This window comes from Rhynchophorus ferrugineus, unplaced genomic scaffold (assembly GCF_030347505.1).
Source record: "Rhynchophorus ferrugineus isolate W39M unplaced genomic scaffold, kcgeb_rfMv2 rfM6, whole genome shotgun sequence".
Taxonomy (NCBI): Eukaryota; Metazoa; Arthropoda; class Insecta; order Coleoptera; family Curculionidae; genus Rhynchophorus; species Rhynchophorus ferrugineus.
Window position 1 is genome coordinate 17250001 of NW_027472585.1, and position 23108 is coordinate 17273108.

At 30.9% G+C, this 23108-nt stretch overlaps 1 protein-coding gene across 2 annotated transcripts in view; it reads right to left on the reverse strand.

Moving 5' to 3' along the window:
- LOC143198205 (heterogeneous nuclear ribonucleoprotein C-like 3) overlaps nucleotides 1-18412 on the reverse strand; it is a 608535-nt gene extending 590123 nt beyond the window's left edge. Inside the window, exon 1 of one of the 2 annotated variants that reach the window (XM_076407314.1) lies at nucleotides 18165-18412. The gene's annotated coding sequence lies outside the window, so the exon portion shown is untranslated. The remainder of the gene's footprint in view (nucleotides 1-18164) is intronic. The other variant, XM_076407315.1, reaches the window with a different exon arrangement.
- Nucleotides 18413-23108: the final 4696 nt, after the last annotated feature.

Sequence of the window (23108 nt, forward strand, 5' to 3'; positions counted from 1 at the left end):
AACAAGAACGAAAAAATAACTCCGGTGTTTTTGCTCCGAATATCTACAGCTTTGCAGTATATATGGATACTGAATGCATAAAAAATATTTTATATTATCAGAGTATGATTTTGCTATAATCCGAGTTATTTGTCAATAATTTCGTCAAATACTGATGCTGCTATCAAATATGCAAATAATAATGTATTTATGAAGTGTATCGGATATGACAAACTAATATCTTTTGTCTCGATTAAATAATATTTTAAAGGGGATAAATATTATGTTTTTTAGCAACTTTTTAAATAAATTCTTTAATAAATCCATAATAAAATATGAACGTCTATACAATACAATAGTTAAATCGAAACTGTGCGAAACGTCACAAAACCAAGATGGCGCACAATCAAAATAGTAGCGGGACTTTTACCCCTCCTTAGTGTCAAATCAAAATGGTAGCGAGACTCTTGCCCACACAACCCAAAATTTAAATACATTGAGATGACAGGTCTTTAAATGTTGTTTGTAAAAGTATGAGCAGGTTATATTGGGAGTATTTCAATTCTTCTTGTTCTAGTTCTTGGAATAAAATACTAGAAAACTGTTTAAAGAATTTTGTGAAATTTATACCTCCCGTCTTCATCAACTTGTTTTCCTAATATTCAATTATTTATATTTAATTAATGGTTGATTTATTCTTGAGTCTTTTAGCTTCTTCCTTTCCTCATCTTCGACGTTTAACTCACTTTATTTAACACTTTATTCTGATGTCACTCGAATAATCATCTCGAATGTGGATATTTATATTTCCAAATAAAACCATTATAATTATTAATGGTTTCTTGAGCGATCAATCATAAAAATTAAACCCTCATCGAATAAAAATTGAATCAATACCAGATTTCACTATTCTACATTTATTCACTTCTACCACAGCGCTTTACTGGACATGATATGTGGCCAACATCCTATAATATTCCGTTATTATTTTTAATCCAAAATTAGCAACCAATAGTAGTACACATAACAAATTTTACTCTACCCGCATTCATGAAGTTGTGGTTCTATTTTTGTTTCACATAATTAACAACACACACACACGTACGCCCATTGTATATTTGTTCCTATAAAAACAGAAAACTACCACCAATCATTGATATATCACTGATGTTTAGCCATTTGGTTAAAATAAAAGAAACAAAAAATTTAAAGAAACATTTATTTCTATTCTTAGATGCATCGAATGAATCAAATTCTTCAAACATAAACATAGACTGAAAATTAAAAACCGAGGCGCAGAACTTCTCTGACCGGCTTAGAACGACGTGATCACTCTGCTGTATTTATTTTTCCATGTCCACGAAGAAGAAATTTACAATCCCATTCGAACAATAAACAATCGAATTACCTGCGCCAATACGAACATAAAGCAGGGATCTTGACGATAGCTTGATAAGTATTTAATGAAAATACTTCGTTAATTCGGATTTTAACATGGGGGAAATTTCCGACTTTTTTTAGTAAATATTTTTCATTTTTCTATAGTAGTTCTATTAATAAAACAAACTCAAGGATTAGTTTGTTTCCCCCTATTTCAGTAACCTAATATTGTTAATGAGAGTGTAATGCATAAAGAATGTTAAGTTGTTTTAAAGAAATATAAAATGTTGATAATGTTTAAGACATAATATTGTGGTAGAATTGTAGAAAACAAAAACCATGTATTTCTAAAATTAAGTGTTGGGACGCAAATTTATTATGAATGGTTGGGACAGCCCTGTAAAATGTAAGTTACCCAAATTGTAGACTTTTTTCGGTTCTATTGTTAGAGGGTCTAATTTATTAGACTTTTTAACTGAAGTTTTTAATATATATGACATGGAAAAGAATTATGACCTGATAAAAAAAATAACGTTCGCAGTATATTGAACGTCTGGTAAATATAGACAGGCAAAAAAATAGCAAGTAAACACAACAGACGAGTGCAACAAGGATGATTCCTATCAGCTCGTTGTCGAATGTTTCGGATAACGAGGTCTCAGGTACCGAGGCTAGATGAAACATGTCGGGTGTTAGACCTGGTAGAGGACTCTTGATGGCGCCTAACTATAAATATTAAGAAGACCCGAAATCGTGGAATTTTTGGGAATTCCTTAAGAGTCCGAAACGCACATGGTTTATCAGCGTGAGAACTTCCTAGCTGGAACATATTTTCCCACCCAGATATTCTCAACGAATCGGGGTACAGAAAAGGGTATCTTGCACCAGCTTTGTCCACCACCACCAAGAACCCGAGGGAGGAGCTTCAGCGATAAAAAACCGTGCATCCACAACGAAAAGACAGTCTGACAGTAATCTGAATGAACACCGAGGAAAAGAGTGTTATTGAAAATGAGAAGAATAAAGTATTGCTGAGAGAAAGTATTGAATTTAATGAAGAAGAAAGAATTGAATGACCATTAGTTGAAGAAAAAAGGAAAGAACCATAATAGGACCAATCAACAGAAATTACAGAAAATAACTGCAGAACAAAAATGAAGCATGAATTGGAATAAGCCATAGAACTAAAGATGATCGAAAAAAACAGCACAAAGCAACGCTGTCAAAAGACAATATGTGTGCTCGCACGTATTCTAATAACTTCTTTCACTTTAAAAATCTAGTTAGTGGAAAGAAATACAATGTGTATTAATCATCATGTTACCCGTCATTTTCTACACGTTTTTCATATATATCTGAAAACAAAGCGATATCGTATCGAAAGAAACCATGTTGGTTTCACAGCGATCCTATAAATGATCCATTTTTTCACTTCTGCATTTCGATCGCTATGTCTGGTAAGTAGATTCCGTATGGCAGAACTTTCCACTCGAACTGCAAGAGTATATATTTCAAAACACTTACAATGCATGGCCTGACAGAATGAAGATGACTTTGCATCTGTTGTTGGCTTTTATTGGTAATTTTTGCAATGATATATCATTTAATTTGTTCAATTCATATTGATAGGCACCTGCAGTAACAATTTTATTGTTTTTTAGCAAATTATATATGCACCATCTGCACGGTAAGACATTATGGTCGTGAATATTAGTTCTTTTTCTTTATTAATCGTTATTAATTCTTCCAGACTAACTTATGACTTTTTGCAATTTGAATTGTCATAGTAGATCAACTTTTCGTATTGTAGCTATTTTACCTCCTCTTAGTTCTTTCCCGTCGCATATATACGTCAGAAAATGGCTAGTTCATCAGCTTCTAAATTGGCTGGAAGTTCTTTGATTATTTGAAGAGATTTAAAAAGCTTCCTCATAAGCGGCGCAACTCCATAAAATTGGAAAAGATTCATTTATTTATGAGACATATATTTAATAAAACTTGTTTTAAAACTTTTCTTTTAATATACGTTTTGGTAAAATACTAAAGTGTTCTAAAATACTAGGGAGTTAAAATTATTAATAAGTTGACATGTTATGACATTGATCAAAGTGAAATTAACAAAAACAAATTATTGTCAATTTGTCATGTTAGAAAAACGTTCCACTGAAAATGTGATTTCGGAGGACAATAACAGAAAAACGCAACTAACAAGAATCTTCCTCATATCTTCATTTCCTGGTTTGTATTCACATCGATAAATAATGTTAACCGTACGTATTTTTGTAGCCGAATTTTATCTTAAATTACTATATACTTTTATTTTTTATTTTATATACTTATAATATACTTTAATTATCTTCTTAACAAATCTGAAATATTGTGCATGTAATTTATATTCAAGCTTAAACAATCTTAAAACCTACTTGGTGCTGACTAACTTGACGAAATTTAGATATCTTGTTGATTAAAATGATATTACATATACATTCGAAATCAATGAACATAATAGCTGAGTAAATAGGGCTAGTTAAGTACATTTACTCCATATATAGGAAACAGCAATCCAGAAATCGGCTTTTGGGGTCAGTAATAGCAATGATTTAAAATAAATATTCAAAATTTAGAAGAACATGTGAAGCAATTAAATAAAATGTACTGTCTAAGCCTATAAAAATCAATAATAAAGTAAACACTAGTTCTTCTTCAATTATCTTTGTATTAAGGAAACATGTTATCTGTAAACATAAATTAATCCACTATATTCTACCTATATTTTGTAATCGTCACTGCTGATTCTTACTTCCATCAGAAATAATTATATTAAACTTAACAACATGAGAAACCGATGTCAAAATTGCCACAGGCCGCTAGAATACGGCGAACATCACTATCACATTCATTGCGAGGCTTACGAACATTCTAAACGACGCGGGTATAGTGCCATTACCATCCCCCAACCTCGCACAAAACATACGATCAATTTTTCAGGTAAATAATAAAATAAAAAGGTTTTTTTCCTACGTAAAAGTGTCGTGTACGTACGCCGCTCAAATAAAATTGAACGAAGACGTTCGACGTCATAAAACCGAAACTGTGTCATATTTTACTGCAAAACTCGCTCATCCGTAATGTTAAAAGTGAGGCTTCCGCAATTTCTCTTCAGGAGGACGATATATCAGACATCGTTCGAGGTTAAATGTTTGCGCATTAAATCATGTAGTAAAAAATGCAAATGTAAAAGAAATTCGCGAGCGACTAGCCTACAATGAAACAATCCTCCAGAGGCGAGAATGAAGTATTTCGTATTTTTCAACAATTTTTTAAATCACATAATTATTTATTTATTCCCATAACTCTTATGTCTGTTTAACATCAGAGAAGGTCACGAATCATTGTTCAAAATCATTGTTTTTTGTTGTTGTAAAAGCTTTGGAGGAGAATTCAATCTTTCATTCAATCAATCATATTCAAGTCCCACCTTCATATAAGGATCAATTATATTACACTGTAATAAATCAAGACCGGGAGAGATCTCATCTTCTAAATCTAAAAGAAAACAAGATGAGATTGGTCTGAGGAGTACGTAGCAGTCAAAAATCGAGACAAACTCTTACTTACTAGAGAAATAGACTGGAGTTGGCTAAATACATAAAAACTGAACAGAAGATATATAGAAAATTTTTCAATGGACGATTAGGTCCAAATTTCAAATACATGACGTGACAGTTTATGTGGATATGCTTTGAAAAAAATTAATCTGGTAATATGTTATGAAAATAGTGGACAAAATATTTTTACAAAAAAAAAGACCGACTCCAGAAAGTAAATAAGAAACTCACTAAAATGTAAGAAATAATCAAACTTAGGCTTTTAACACAAAAAAGCATCCTATTATAAAATATGTACGTAATAATCATTGTAATAACTAAACAAAAATCAGTTTGAAGTCGGTACCCTGCCGAAACAGTTATATTAAATTAGATCTGTTTTGTTCCTTTTTAATTTTGTTTTAATTATTACACTATAGAAACAGTTGCCTACCATGTTTCTACGACCTCTCGTGTGATATGGTTAGTGTTTAAAAAGCAAACTGAATGGTTTTTACACTGAACTACTTCCGATTTTTCGTCATATCAGTTCAGCAATAACTTTGTACCCAAATATCTGATTACTTTAGATAACAAATATGTGATAACATTGTATGTGCTTTTGAAATTTGAGGCTTTCCCTCAATCCCCCCCTGCCCCCATCTGATCCTAACATGGTTCAAATGGAACCACCTCGAAAGTGCACTTTTTCGAATAAAAAAAGAACTTTCAAAATCGGTCCATAATTGACAGAAAAATCGGCGAACATACATTGAAAAAAAAATTTAGTCGAACATAGAACCTCCTCCTTTTTTGAAGTCAGCTAAAAATAATATGGACATCATTATTATCAGACATTTCTCTTATTGAAATAGATTAACTTGATCGGGCTCACCATGGCTATGTGAATTCTTGTAAAATCAATGGACGGCTGAAAGGATGGAAAATGTGTGAACGAGTAACTAATGTAGGGGTGAATAATTTAACAAAGCCAAAATTTAACCAAAATGTATTCATTTCTTTTTATTTATACTAAATATATTGAACTAATTTTAAATAAAGTTTGATTAAAACCTGAGTGTTACAATTTATCTGTTTCAGTGTAGTCTTTTAATTACACTTTTCATTTTTTTCAAATATTTTGAACGGTAGTGTATATATTTTTTGTATATTTTATACTAATAACTAAGTTGCGATAAGTTATAGAACATAGTCCCGAACATAGAGTATAGTCCTTCTTACATTACTGTATTGTGTTCAAATTTACTGAAAACTTAAAACCCATTTGGTTAACGCATTCCTTTTTGTGTTTATGGTAAGGTTTATGTAAAAGAAAATGTTTGAAAAAATCATACGAGGAAGTAAGAATATCTCTATAAGAGTATAGTGATCTTCAAAAAATATTGACATATTAATTTCACCGGCTGGAGGTTCCCGCCAAACACTAGCAGTCTTTTCCAGATCAACAGCTGCCAATAGAATATATGTGAAACCTCCAAAGTTAACAATGAATATGCGAGTTGCATTCCAAAATGTTAAATAAGTGGATGGATTTTCAAAGGCGTTATTGGCATTTTATTTCCAGTAATTTCCCATTTTCACTGATTAATTCATATTTCCTTATTTTAATTGACAACATTAAAACGATAGTGAAGTGGAAGAAAAATAAAGATGTGGACGATTTAGACATAAAAATTTAGAGACAAATTGATTGTAAAATCCATTCTTTTAAAGCAATAAAGCGATCGATTATCGATTCTTACCTAATAATAATACCTATGTATACGAAGTCAATTATCCGACTAAATCCCTCAATACATTACATTTGTCAGGAATACCACCACAAAATTTACAGCTCAAGGTTGGCTTGAAGACAATAAATCAATGGAATCTCAATTAATTAAAACTAAGCAAAGTAACAAAAATTGTTGTAAAAAGGTAAGTAATTGAAGCAGCTAATTGTGCACTATACATACAGTAGTAAATAAATGGCACAATTTTGACAGGCCGGTTCCAAGAATATTATAAACGATACAATATTAGTTTTAAATTCAACATACCTCAACAATACTTAATTTCCCTAACACATGGTGTCCATAATACTTATTATGTCCCAATTTAGTAATAACCTTCGAAAGAACGCTGTTAAAATTTCATAATATTCTACTCAAAAGTTTGTGAGTTATTGTGCTAAATTTGATACCACATTTGTTATTTTCAAAAGAATGCTTGAAGCAATCGCTTGAAAGTATTATAAGGACCCCGCTCCATCGGAAACATCATTAAAATGTTCTTTTGTTGACTTCAAACGTTGTCGTAGAGACATCGATGATGCAGAACGCAGGGACGTCCAAATGAGGTGATAACACCAGGAAACATAAAAAAAATCACAAAATCGTTTCGAATGATCGAGATGTGAAGTTACGTGAGTTGGCTAATTGCATGAGTGCCGCGATTGCTCACTGTTTACCAAAAACAAGATCGTGTTGATGATTCTGAGCAGTATTTCACCATGCTTAAACGTAACAAACCGGAATTTTTGCATCGATATGTGGCAATGGATAAAACATGGATCCATCACATCACTCCACAATCAAAAAGATCGTCTTCTGAGTGGACAGCAACTGATGACAGGCCTGTTTTGAGGCAAAAAATAAATCGTTGTTTACCTGGCGTATGAAAATGTAAGAGCGACGCTAGAATGATTGTGTTCAATCTCTGTGTTATGTCATTAGAATCGCATGACTTTCCTTTCGCAGTTAAGTGTCCATTTTCCGGTCCATTTTTGTTTTCGCCATGAGATTCATAAATCAAAACATCGGTCATTGGAAGTGTGTGAAAAAATCTTAAATTTACACACCATAAATCTAGTAGTAAATTTGAAAACTGAAAAAATACTATATAATAAAGAAAGTTTGATTACACATAAAAACTCTAAATTAGAGTCGATTATCTAAAACTGAAAATGTTCACTGTTCAGTTTTAAAATAAACTGCAGACATATCAAATTAACCTATTTCGAATCGTTCTCCACTCGGCAACCTTAATGGAAAAACATCATAAACTTCACAAAATAAACTCCTGCAATATTCAAAAGGACTCTCGCTATTTATCGGACAAGCCTGCAACATTCTTCTCGGTTATAGGCGGAGTTAATTGCTTTGTTTATTATCCTATCCGAATTGTAAATCTCTTCGGTGGAAAGTCGGAAAAATAAATAAGAATTTCGGCTACGGCCACTTTACGAGCTTGGAAACACCGCGATGGTCTGACGTTATTTACGTCTTTCGAAAGGTCCGTGTTTACCTTGTGGTACTTTCTTGAAAATATTAAAACCAGAATTAAACTGCTAAACGATGTCCTACAGGTATCGGTGCTAAGATCAGTAATAAATATAGATATTTTATTTGAAACACTTAATGTGTATTGATTATAAATCAAGCGTCAAATCCTCAATAAATCCCTACTCTTTCAGATAGACACATTCCTGTTTCCAAACAAACATTTATGTAATTTTTTAAAAATTAATTGACAGAACATTCGTAATTTGTTTGCACAGATAAGGAAAGAAAGATACAGGGATCATCACTTTATATTCATTGGTGCTTTCAATAGAGATGTTTACGATAAGGTAAGGTAAGTCGTATTCTGAGCGGAACTATTTGCTGTTTTTAAAACACTAAAACTCAAAAACTTTAGTTTCATATAGCCCAAACACCCTCTGTCCGAGACCATTATTGGCAAAATTAAATCATTAAATTTCAAATCTGTTTCGGTCATGTAGCTGCCATCTCATATGGGCATGAGGGTAACGCTGACTACCTTGCAGAAATGATACAGGATTCATTAACAGCGAATACACAATTTTGTTATAAAACCTAAATGTTTACTTTGGAACTGAAAAAGAGGGCTCTACAGTTACGTTGAGAATCACATATTCTCCATAATACTTATTATGTGCCAATTCGGCGTCAACAATATTTTTTACATAAAAAATCAAGGCTTTAATTTCAATACAGGCATTTATTTCTATCCATTGTTTTGAAAATAACAAATCAACATTGATTTTGACCATATAGCCCAAACATTATTGGCAAAATTAAATCATTCAATTTCAAATCTGTTTCGGTCATGTAGCTGCCATCTCATATGGGCATGAGGGTAACGCTGACTACCTTGCAGAAATGATACAGGATTGATTAACAGCGAATACATAATTTTGTTGTAAAAACCTAAATGTTTACTTTGGAACTGAAAAAGAAGGCTCTACAGTTACGTTGAGATTCACATATTCTCCATAATACTTATTATGTGCCAATTCGGCGTCAACAATATTTTTTACATAAAAAATCAAGGCTTTAATTTCAATACAGGCATTTATTTCTATCCAATGTTTTGAAAATAACAAATTGACATTGATTTTGACGCATGTAACGCCTATTAAACCCTTCAATAACAGTTAGTTGAAATAATATATAGAATTAGAAATTGTTTCTTGGCGTTAAAATGAACATTAAATAAATATCCAATATCAAGTAGTGATTCAAGTACGTATTACTCAAGTAATCAACAGGTGCAAACCGGATTTATAGATTGTCCTTGAATATTCCACAGACAATTATCAACTTGGCTAATGGCAGTGGCTTGGCAGTGGTAAAGGCGATGGGACGGTCCTCCTACTGTTGCGATAGCCGCCGGTTCGAATCCTGCTGGGGCATGGTCGTAAATTTATGTTTGTGATTGTTTAAAATTTGTGAATGTTCTAGACAAGGGTGTAAAATCCGACAAGGGAAATGATCCCAGTCACGCCAGTAACCAGGCTGGGTAAGACCGGATGTCTTCTGGGATGATTTTTAAAGTTGGTCACTCGCCAGTCGGTAGACTTAATGCTGAGGACCGTGGTTCGGAGCCCACATTAAATTTTAGGCCCAGTCCAGATAAACCCATAGTTGATAAAAGGAGACTTTAAAATATATTTTAAAAAAAATCAGTGATTTTAACGGTACTTTAGATGCCAGTTTTGGACAATGCCTTACTAAACAAATACAAAATGGTTATTAACAAAACCGATCATTAGGAAATACTTATACTTCTCAAACAATCCCAATTTTATTAATAAATTTCTCCAAAAGAATATTTTGTCTGAACATAATTAAGTCACTTAAAAACACTCCTAGTTCATAGAGTTTCACCAGACATTAATCCTTATAATCGCTTAGCATAATAGACGCCATATAGTCTAAACTGTAATTCAATTTTCTAATTTCTAATTAAGAATGTAATATCAGGCAAGCAATAACTACATCCCAGATACGCTGTTACCCGGCTGAGTGAGACCGAATATATTCTGGGATGGTCTCTAAGTTGGTTACTAGCTAGTCGGTAGGCTTAATACCGACAACTGTAGTTCGGAGCCCAAGTTAAGCTGTCAGACAGTCCAGATAAACCCTAATTGGTAAAAAGAAGACCTCGTATTAAAACAAGAAAATAAATAATGAGAAGTAAATCACCAAATTTATCTCAAGATAAAAGAAAAATACTACGAATTCCCCTATAAATCATAGAAAGAGTTTCTCGTTCAAATAACAGGAATCGATCTATTTATATTCATTCATACTCTTTTTATATTTCTTTGAACACTGATAGACCACAATATTATTTCCCATTTAACTTCTCACCATTAACCGTGCCATTAATAAACCTTTTTAACATTCTTTCGGAGATCAAAGAGCGCGAGCGATTTCTGAGCTCTTTAATAGAATGGTGGTTATTTTTTCTGCGTTTGAGATTAATGGAAAGCGTTAACAGCCACGAGAAAGTATGCGTGTTTTTAGTATACGTTCATTTATATTGTTTTCGTATTTATTAAGTTGTTAACAATGATAATGGTACAAAAATTGGTATAAAGGCAATGGCAGCTGGTAGGAAAGCATTCGTAAGAAGGAGAAATTGTGCCTGTTTTGAGCTAAAATAAAAGCCAATGAATCAAAATCCACGCATATAACGTTTACCCTGCGTAGAAGAACATGTCCACCAGTAAATATCAATCATCGTCAACTCCCCCAAGCAGAGCATGTTAAATATCTTGGTATGCATTTAGATCGACGCCTAACCTGGAAGAAGCACATACTCTCTAAACGGAAACAACTAGGACTAAAATTATATCAAATGTATTGGCTCATTGGGCGCAAATCCAAGTTATCATTAGATAACAAGGTATTGCTGTATGAGTCTATACTCAAGCCCATTTGGACATAGGGAATTCAACTATGGGGTACCGCTAGCAAATCTAATATATCCATCATTCAACGGTTCCAAAATAAGGTGTTGCGTGCCATTGTTGATGCTCCGTACTATATTTCAAATAAAGTGATACAACGCGATATTCCTCTAGAACCTATAACGAGTGTAATCCAACGTGTTTGTGTGAAGTACGTAAGCCAAAATAAAATATCCCTGAAATGATTTTTCATTCTTATAATTCTTATAAGTTGTTAACAATTATAGAGGTAATAAAATACAAACAGCTAGGAGAAATTACGCGCAATTTTAAATAAAGTAAATAATTCATTAATAGAATTAATTTTAGAAAACACGTAATCCTTTCACTCTTATTAAGATGTTACCGCCAATTGAATAGAAAAATTAATATAGAGGCTAAAATAAAGGAAGGTTTTAGATAAAGTAAATTATCCCAGAAATAATAGAAAAAATATTAGAACTTGTAGTGTTACTAAAATTGATATGGAGGCAATAGTAGAGGAGATATAGAAAACACTAAAATTTATTTCAGTAATAATTACTTTCTAAATCAATAAACATGCAGATGTGGGAGTCATTATTAACATTAAGAATTAAAATAAAGCATTTAAGAACAATTATTTGGTAAAATACGATTCAAATATATTAAAAAAACGTAATGAAACTTTAGAAACAAACACATAATATTTATTTGTTTTAGTAGTTTTACAACAACCAAAGAGCCTCTTGGTCTGGTTAGGATTAATTTATATACATAATTACATAATGACTAATGCATTTTATATATTCGTTCAAGAAATAAATGCCATTCATTTATACAGCTCAATTATACTAATATTGAGGAAATATAAAAGCAAATATTCATAGAAATAGTATCCTGGATAAGCCATGAATGTTTACAGATGGTAAAAGATGAAAAATGAGTAAGATATAGTGCGAATAAAACCTAAATATACGGCAAAATAAATCGATATGTGATTTAAAAAACTACCAATGACAACGTTAAGAAAGTTAATTGGATCTTACGATGAGCCAATTGAGCGATGGAGGCGATTCTTGATGCAGCTCTATAATCTTAAACTACCATGGTGATTAAAATTTTCACTAATAAACGATAGTCCTGAAAATTCACCCCCCATTAGTCTACAATCGTCTGTTTTACTGCAAGCGCCAACAGAAACATCACAGAATGATAACGCAGATAGAATGAACCAAGTCGCAGCAAAAACAAACCTGGTCAGCGAACCTTGATTTCCTAGCAGTTGTCAGAAAGGTTTCTATGAGAATAAAACTAATGAAACCTTCAAAAGATTCAAGATAAGAAGAGTAGGTGTAACATGGACCAATTGGCAGTTCTGTAGATACATTTTTGTATTATTCAAATTTATGGAAGAACTTATTAGATGTAAAAGGGTTGCGCTTGTCGTTTTTCTGAAAGCTGCACATGTTTCCCAAAAATTTACTAACATTCAAACATCTTAAAATGGTTCAATCAATTGACGCACAATTGAATGTCTATTTCAACTAATGAACCCACACATATGCAAAAAGACCCGAATTGATAAATACACATCAATACATATTAAATTAATATATAATCAAACTCTACGTATAACAAGAACCATTAGATAATAATAAAGTTGTTACTTTTTAAAACACACGCAACTGCTAAATATATGTTCTGTAAGTATAAGTAATGTCAATCTCGATCAATTTTTAAAAGAATCCGCTTTTACTTAATACATTGCCTTTTAATAAAAGCAATATATTTGCCTTTAAAATACTTCGTGCTATACTACAAAATTAAACATGATTCAGAACACTAAATTCATTTTAAAATAAAAATCACCTGATACGAAATACCAGTTCTAAAATCATCTAAAAATCTCGTTAATCTTTTTACATTTTCGCTAAACGCTTGCCCAAGAGCAAGTGATTGTGACGGCGTTGTATATAATTAAACTTATGTTCAATTAAAAAAAATATACGTAAAATATTAGTCACAGTCAGGACGGTATTTATTTTTGGCCTAATATTTCTCAAAGGCTATTATAAAAATAAATTCCCGCATATTTTAAGGTAAGCCACGGCTGTCAAACATTTTACACGTGATCCAGAGACGTATAAAATATATGCTGCTATAAAAAATGACCCTGAGTCAATTTTCCGTTAAGTTTGGTTAATATTTGACAACGAAATAGTTTTTCCGTTCTTATATTTATTTCTATAAATAATTTCATTTCAAAAAAATTATATGCGATGCCTAAACTAGACTTTTAGTGTTAACTATGAGTTAACTGATTATACAAGACCTTAAGTTTTGAGAGTGTTGTCCAGTGTGCTGTTATGGAAAGATACGACACTAAAATTGAGTGTATTCTTCATATTCTATTTGTATTCTTACTCTTATCAATTTTGGTTGGCGGATTATGTAAACAAATATGATTGACATTAAGCACCAATAATTTTCTAATATATTTAACAATTTTGTTTAAGGCTGGCTTGGTTGGCGCAATGGTAAAGGCGACAGGACGGTCCCCCTGCTGTTGCTACATAGCCGCGAGTTCGAATCCTGCTCGGGCATGGTCGTAAATTCATGTTTGTGATTGTTTAATATTTGCGGTTGTCCTAGAGAAGACTGTAAAATCCGACAAGGAAAATGATCCCAATCACGCCAGTATCCAGACAGGGTAAGACCGAATGTCTTCTGGGATGTTTTCTAAGTTGGTCACTCGCCAGTCGGTAGGCTTAATGCTGAGGGCCGTGGTTCGGAGCCCCCGTTAAACTGTAGGCCCAGTCCAGATAAACCCTCCTTGGTAAAAAGGAAACTTTAAAATGGTTTCTTAAAATTTGTTTAAGTTTTATGTTATATATGAAATATTAACTGGGTATGAGAAAATCCAGAAGTCATAAAGAACTAAATCTAATTAATCAAATACTTCAATAATTTATTTTAGCATTATTTTTTAAACTGTCTCAGCAGGGGCATTATCTGGTTAATTTTTTTTGTCAGTTTCACGAACATTTTCTATTCTTATGAAAAATAACATAACATGTCGCCGTATTTTTTTTGTTATATTAACTAATAAATATTCGAATTTAATGAAAAATATTTTTCATTAATGGGAAAAGTGTCCTTTATTTTATTTGATCTGTTCAATTTTTAACAAAAATAATTTCCTAACAACCTCCTCTTCTTCGCTTATCCTAAATAATTATTTTATTTACATTACGGTTATAAAATATTATTCCGTTTTTAAAAATCGTCAAATATATTAAACAAGTCCGTTTCAATTCCAAAATTCTTATCAGTTAAACTTGTTTTTATCCAAAAAAACTTGAACTGGTTTGTGGGCACTGAATGATACAGGACAAGTTTTGGTGTTAAAAAAAACAGCAGTAAAATGAACTGCCGTGTCGTTGCAATTCCTATAAAGTAATAAATTTGGTATTGATTTAAAATATTTTAATATTTTAAATAAAATAGTTTCTTAAACTATTTTGATTTTATACTGATATAATGCTATATTAGATATGTATAAGTATTTCTTCATACACATATCCATTTTCTACATGAAATAAGAGTAAATAATTTAAAATAATTTTTAACAATCAAAAATTAGCGATAAATAAATATTTTAGTATAAGTAAAACTTATTTGTGTTTACCAATTGCCAATTTTGATAATTATTAAAACGGTCGTATTTCAAACTAGTCTATTTCAGTTCCTTTTATGATGTATGACATCTCTCATCAGGTTTTAGTACTTTTATTAAATAATTATCATGATGGTATTGTTACTGCACAATTTAAAATATTTATTAATAAAATTATTTCAGTTTTACTTAATTCTTTAGCTATTACTTCTTTTTAAAAATCGCATAATCAACAGTAAACTTGTGTAAATATTTAGTAAATATTTGACTATCAAAATCACTAAATACCTCTGATGATGAATTGGACAACAGATCATTGACACAGTTAATTGCAGCATCGGAAATATACTATATTGTAATAATGATATTACGGATGGATTTATCATTTACAATGCTGCGTGAAATATAAAGAAGAGAAATAAAATTGCCGTGTAAGTGACATTTCCACAGCTGATAATGTGTTGTATAATGATATGTAATATATAATGATATATGATATATTTAAATAGCACACAGAAAAAAATATATATTATAGCACAAAATATTAATTCATTCAGTGCAAATGACGGATGGATTTATCATTTACAATGCTGCGTGAAATATAAAGAAGAGAAATAAAATTGCCGTGTAAGTGACATTTCCACAGCTGATAATGTGTTGTATAATGATATGTGATATATAATGATATATGATATATTCATATAGCACACAGAAAAAAATATAGATTATAGCACAAAATATTAATTCATTCAGTGCAAATGTTTTTACATATTAACAAAAAATAATGAACTATGTACCTGTATTAATCTACGAATACTTATTATATGTATAAAATATGTTTAAGAAGTGAAAAGTAAAAATATTAAAACTAATTTAATTTCATAAATAAACATATTAATACCAAAGCAAAATCAAATATTATACAATATTTTTATACAATACTGCATTGCATCAGCGTTAGTTGAAAATAGTATAAGAAATTTTTTTTCAGACTTTCTAATTGTTAGTAGATTTTTTGTTATAAATTATTAAATATTATTGTATTATATTGTAATGAAGAAATTATAAATTAATTATTTTTGTTGCTATACTAGATTTAAGATCGTAGCTTCTAAATTCAGATTATATTGAATTATCTCGGTAAGTTGAGTTAAAATTTTCTATGAACAAATATTTTTATATGAATCAAAATTTATCCGTTTCCATAGATCTGTATTATATAACAAATGTATAAAATACCCTCATAGTATTATTAGATACCTAGCGATTAAATTGATATATTTTAGAATTTCTCTAGAACAAATTTTATTTATTTTTGAAACTGGATAATATCATATTTTAGAACAATAAAGATAAATGTGGTTTAAGTAAACCTTAGGCTTATTGAAAATCATATGGTACATAAAACTGTATTTTATGCTTAACATTTTGGACTTGTTGTAGTTATAATGAAACAAAAGTGACTTGTACTGATATCTTAAAATGTCTAAATCATATGGTTTATTATGTGACAATAAGTTTTATAATATTTTCATAATATTTTGTAGATATTAGATTTAATGTAATTTTAAAAGAATATTATTTTAGATTTTAAAACAACTAAAGTGAAATACAATGTTATAGACTTAGATCCATATTACAGTAAATTGAAAACAATTCTATAAATATATGTAAGCGGGCTTGGTTGGTGCAGTGGTAAAGGCGGCAGGACGGTCCACCTACCGTTGCGATAGTCGCGGGTTCGAATCTTGCTGGGGCATGGTCGTAAATTCATATTTGTGATTATTTAATACTTGTGATTGAGGAGGCCAGAGTATAAAATCCGACAAGGAAAATGATCTCAATCACGCCTTAGTCAGTAGGCGGGGTATAATATTAATAGCGAGGACTGTAGTTTGGAGCCCATGTTAAACTGTAGGTCCAGCCCAGATAAACCCTCGTTGGTAAAAAGTAGACTTTAAAATATATATAAAAAATATAGGTAAGTTCCTAAAAGAAAATTGCTAAAATAATATTTGATATTCAAGATAAAATCTACAAGTGTTACAATGAAATAAGTTGTACTAAGTTACCTGAAAAATTCTAAATATTCTCTTTCTAATTTTTCTAAATTTTCTTCATATGATTTATTATCTGATATATGTTTAAAACTATTTTTAAAATATTTTTATGGATATTAAGTCTAATATTTAAGATTCTAAAATATCTGAAATAACATTCAATGTTATGGGTTTTATTATCCATATTACAGTAAATTTAAAACAATTCTATAAATATATTTAAGTTTATAATAATAATTGGGAGTTTCATAAGAAATATGGTTTTAAAATCAGTGATTTCTGGCTTTTCTATACATATATGAATAAAAAATGTAGAAACAAACTTATAAATGATTGAAATGTATTATATATTATAAATTAATATAAATTAAGATAAATTTGGTTTAAGTAAAGCTTAGGCGGAATGAAAATTATATGCTACATAAAACTATCGATAAATTTAAATTTTATGATAATAATAAACTTTATATCGAACATTTTGATATAAAGTGTTTACGAATTTTTTACAAATACTGGGTTTTATATAGTTGTTATATAGTTAAACAAAAAAGAGTTGTACTCTAAGTTACCTTAAATTATCTAAAACATATTATTTATTATGTGATATATATTTAAAGATATTTTTAAAATAATTTTATAGATATCTGATTAAACGTAATTTTAAAAAGACTCAATATCGATATTGCAGTAAATTCAAAGCAATTCTATAAGTCTCATAAGAAATATGGTTACAAATTTCTTTTATGGTTTCTATATAAAGATCTAATAACAAATGAAGAATCTAACTTATAAATAATTAAAATATATTATATTTTATAAAAATATAGATAGATTAGATTTAAATAAATCTTAGACGTATGACTTAGCCTTTTGTTAGTTGTTATACTAAAACAAAATCGAGATGTACAAAGTTACCTTAAAATCTCTAAAACTAATGTGTAATTTTAAAAGAATTATATTTTAAATTTTAGAACATTTAAAGTCAAATAGTATATTATAAACTGAATATTCCTATATTCTGATAGTTACTGCATAAATACTTAATAAGGATAGTTAAATTTTTATAAAAAATATGGTTTTAAAATTATTTTTTCCTGGTTTCTATATAAATATCGGAATAAAAAATAAACAACCAATTTTATCAACAAATTTCACCGGTTATCATTTTTTTCCTTGCGGCCGCATAAAATGATTTAGTCACGCGAGGAATCATCCGAAACAAAGAAACATCGGGTACGTACCCTGTGCGGAGAAAATCCTGGCGACTGTCTTCGCTAAAACTGTCAATAAAAAAACAATAAACAACCACCACAGAACACTCGATTAGCTGGCGCGAAACGAAAAAGGCAAATGTTGTCGGGGGTATGTGTCGGTCGTCGCTTCGGGATACGTGTGGAGTCCGCGTGTTTCGGGTAGGCGACGGTATCGCGGCGCGTGGCGTCGTTTCCGTTGGACGCGTTGCGGCAAACTGAAGAAAAACCGACGTCTCGCGTCGACGGTAAACAGTGGCGCATCGCGACGATCCGTCGGCAAAATTCGAGCGAAGTCGTGTCGGTCGCGAGACAGGTAGGTAAAAAATGGAGTTGTGCAGGTGGAATTGGTGCAGTCGAGGATTCCTGGAAGTTAGGGACGATTTTCCGAGACTCGGTCCTGCGGTTCAGCTATTACCGTCGCCTTTGGCGGGTATTAAACTGTCAATCTGATATTAAATTTCTTTTTTTACATATATTGATAAAACTTGGTATAGATAGGATATCAGATAATTTTAAAAAACACCTATTGTGTTATAAATTGGTATGTGTAATATTTTACGTATTTCTTAAATTATCAGCTAGAAACTGGAGAACAGCTTCAACAAGGCTACAAAACATAGCTTTTCATAACACCAAAAGGCGAACATTAATAGTAGTATAATCAAAAATATTAAAATTTCATTATTTTAAAAAGCAATTTATAGATTTTTTTATATTTAATAACAATGTATAGGATGGGGAAAAGTCCCGCTACCATTTTGATTTGACACTAACGGGGGGCAAAAGACTCGATACCATTTTGATTGAGCGCCATCTTGGTTATGTGAGGTTTAGCTCACTTTCGCTTTAATTATTGTGTTGTGTAGATGTCCAAATTTTTTTACGGATAAATAATAGCATACACCACAATAACCAACAGAAATAATGACAATATTTATTGAAAATAATCGTTCCATTATTGTCACTCAGCGGAAATTATGTCAATGCTAGCGGAACTTTTGTCCCACCCTATATTAAAATTTAACACATAATATAAAAAATGGCACAAAATAATTTATAGAGTTTTATAAAATTAATTTATACAAACTATGAAACATTTTTTATTATTATAAATATAACTGAGCTAAATAGACAACACAACACAGTACATCTGATAAGTCATTACTGATTTTTCTAACTGATGCCGCTAAACTAAGTATGCAGTTAACGTTGGGAACAATCGACTGAAAACAGTCGAAACAGTCGATAGTCAAAAAAACAGCGACTGAAAATAGTAATTACTATTTTCCTTCAAATGCACGGTTCGACTGTTTTTTTCCAATCGTGATGTCAGACGAAGATGTATAAATTCTTGTCTGTATAAAATGTGAGATAGGAAAGGACGGAGACAAATGCTTGGAGTAGTAAATTTTAAATGTCTTTATATTCGTCAATAGTAGTATAAGTAGACAGAGATGTATATTCATTCACGTGATAACTTTAAAAAAGAAAACAAAATTCTATTATCATGTAATAAATAATATAATTTTAAAGGAAGTAGGATTACTTTTATAATGAATGCTCTGGGGATGTGTAAAAAGGAATGGAATAATAATACCACAAATGTTTTATCGTGTTTTAATATATTAATTGCTATTTTTAAATAATATAGCATAATAAATATAAATAGTACTATATAACTGAAATAAAATCTAAGAACTAATGATTTTCAATAACCATAACTACTAAATAAAATGTAAACGTATACCTAATCATTGAAAAATATAATCCACGATGAACCTAAAAATGATCGTACAATAACTACCAGACCCTTTTTAAATAAAAGTTTTATTTATTTTTGAACAGAAATATTTTTAAATTACTGCGAATATTATCATGTTCAACTTTTCTCCCGTGAGGCGGTTTCTTCAATCGTTATTTGCCCAGATTTTGAAAAAACTCGCTCCCAGGGGACAGATGTTGCGGCTATAAAGGAATATTTTACTTGTAACTGATATAATTCAGGTAGTTTCATTTTATGGGTTTGCTAAAAATCCAATAGGTTTTCTAAACGCCCAATAAATGGAATTTCCAAATACTGCTAAATCTGTAAATTTGCTGCTTGAGCTTGTTGCTGGAGTAATTACTTCTTTCATTCTAGCCATTTTTTTATCAAAATATCTCCAGATGTCAATACATCCTTGGTCAACAGTTTTGTCTTGAATTTCGAATTGTGGAACTATATTTGCATTTTTTGAAGTTAGAATGGAAGATACTTTACTCTTTTGTGATAACTTTTTGTATCGCCTCAGCATTATTTGCAATACCAAATCCTGCTTTTTTAAATTCAGGATCTAAAAATGTTGATTTCCCGCATATCGCATTCATTTCTAAAATTGCTAGTCTTTTATTGATGACATCTAATAGACAATTTTATAATTTTTTCCCCATTCATTTGTTAAAATCCTGGGTTTAGTGGAATGTTGCAATCCTCTTATTAACGGTATAATTAAAGACATCGTTGGGATATCTTTCACCAGATAACTTGGTGGTCATTATTTCAATGGGTTTTAAAAGTTTAACACATTTTGTTAAAATAGTCCATTCGTTAACAAATAAAGACCGTGGTGCTCTTCTTAATAGCCAACAAAATATGAAAGTAGAGATTTCCTATCAGAAAATGTATTTATTAAAAATATTTAATATACTTTATTCACCTCTTTATCGTTAATATTTTTAAAAGAAATTTAACAACTGTTACTGTAAAAAACTCTTCAAATCTTTTGGATCTATGCAATTTCCGAAACCCTTAGAACCTAATTTTAGTTTCCAAGATTTTAGGAAAAAAGTTTCGACAAACAAGAGGCTTGGACAAAAACCGTGGAAATTTATCAAAAAATTATTACCTATTATACCAGTCCGAAGTATTACCTATTATGCCAGTCAAAAGTATCTTACTATTTATTATTTACAATTTAATTTTTTTGCCCTCGAAAACTATATGCCTATATTAATTTACAATATATAGTTATTCACAAGCAAACTACAAAAAAAAAAATAAAACCACATATATTACATATAAATCTATATAAGCGTAAATTCGACGCATTACTTTCAAGGTCGTGGCTAGGACGGAAGACCAGAACGTCGATTGATGAGAAAAATCAGTCGAATGAACTAGTAGAACCGAAAATAGTAACTAAAAGTAAACGACTGAAACAGTCGATAGTAAATAGTAATAAAATCAGTCGGACCGAAAATAGCGACTGAAAACAGTCGACTGAAAACAGCAACTACTATAAACTACTAAAAACAGTCGAACCAAAAATAGCGACTGAAATAGTCGATAGTAAAAAGTAGTCATTAGCGAACAGTCGATAGTCGATATCAGTCGATTGTTCCCAACACTATATGCAATGTTGTGATTCGACACATATGTCATTTGATTCTACTGATATCAAGCTTCAAAGCTATACATATTACAGTAAATAAAAGTATAGTAAGCGAAGGTAAAACCAGCATAGATCTATACCTCTTTGAAAATGTCAAGTTTGGTGGTTCCTGAAAACATTTAGGGCACGCAGAATAATCCTTTACTGGTAGAAAATTGTGGTGAGTCTTAGAAACATATGAGACGTGGTTTCGAAAATGGAAAAGCGGTGATTTCGATGTGCAAGACAAATAACGTTCTGATAGACCGGAACAATTAGAAGATACGAAACTGTAACAAGAGTTATTTACGAGTAATGGGGAAAATGGTAGGAAGATGGGTGCCACATCACTTAAATGACAAATGAAAAATCGAAAAATTGTCTGTAAAACGCTGCTTCAAAGGTATGATCGGAAGTAATCTCTACATCAAATAGTAACAGGTAATAAAATGTGGATTTAATTTAAAAACCCTAAGCGCAAGAAATCATGATTATCGTCGAAAACTGGTGAAGGAGTCCAGAATCATGCGTTGATCAAAAAACGTCCAGAGGAAGACACGATAAAGTGATTTTACAGCACGATAACGGGCCATTTCATAAACAAAAACCGGTCAAGGATACGTTGAAAGCAATTGGATGGGACATATGATCGTACCCGCCATACCTAAAAACCATATCGCTCCGCCCAACTACCAACTGTTCACATCAAAAGAACACGCCCTTGCGGATTAACCCTTCGCCAATTTCGAAGAAGTTAGAAAATGGCTCGATGAATGGTTTTGCTCAAAGGACAAACAACAAAAGTTTTTTGGGATGACATCCGTAAATTGTCTGAAAGATGAGCAAGATGTATAAAATAAAATGACTAATACTTTTCCATTTCCTTGAAAATTATGTAGTATTTTTCCAAAAAAAAGATAATGACTTTCCGGTCACACGAAATATATTATGTTGAAAGCTATTTATTTTAAAATATTTTCATTAAGATATATTTATTGTGAGTATATAATTGTACGCCATCCATATAACCGGAATTATGTTGTTACAATAAAAAAATTAGTTTCGCCTATGGTGATTTTGTTGACATTTCTCACCCACAAAAACAAACAAAACTTCACTATTATCTTTCTTAATTATATCTCATTGACAATGCTCAATATTCAGTTGAATTTATTAGTCGATTGTATTAAAAAACAGATATTTACAAATATAAAATATTACCAAAATTATTTGTTAGATCTTATGAATAATCTGGGGATTAAATAGAACCACCGAAACATTGCTTGTTAATTAAATTGATACTGTCAAACAATTTATTGAAAAACAGTATCTATTCCGCAGTGAGGACAATGTCATAGCTTCGTGGGATGCCTGGATGCTCTGAAATTAAGGATTTACACTGGTCAGGTCAGCAATATATTAATCACACTTCATTTAATACAATGATTACATGAAATATAAAAAACTTACTATATTCTAAACATTACATCATCAAATCTACATTTGGTTTGCTGTTTTCTAG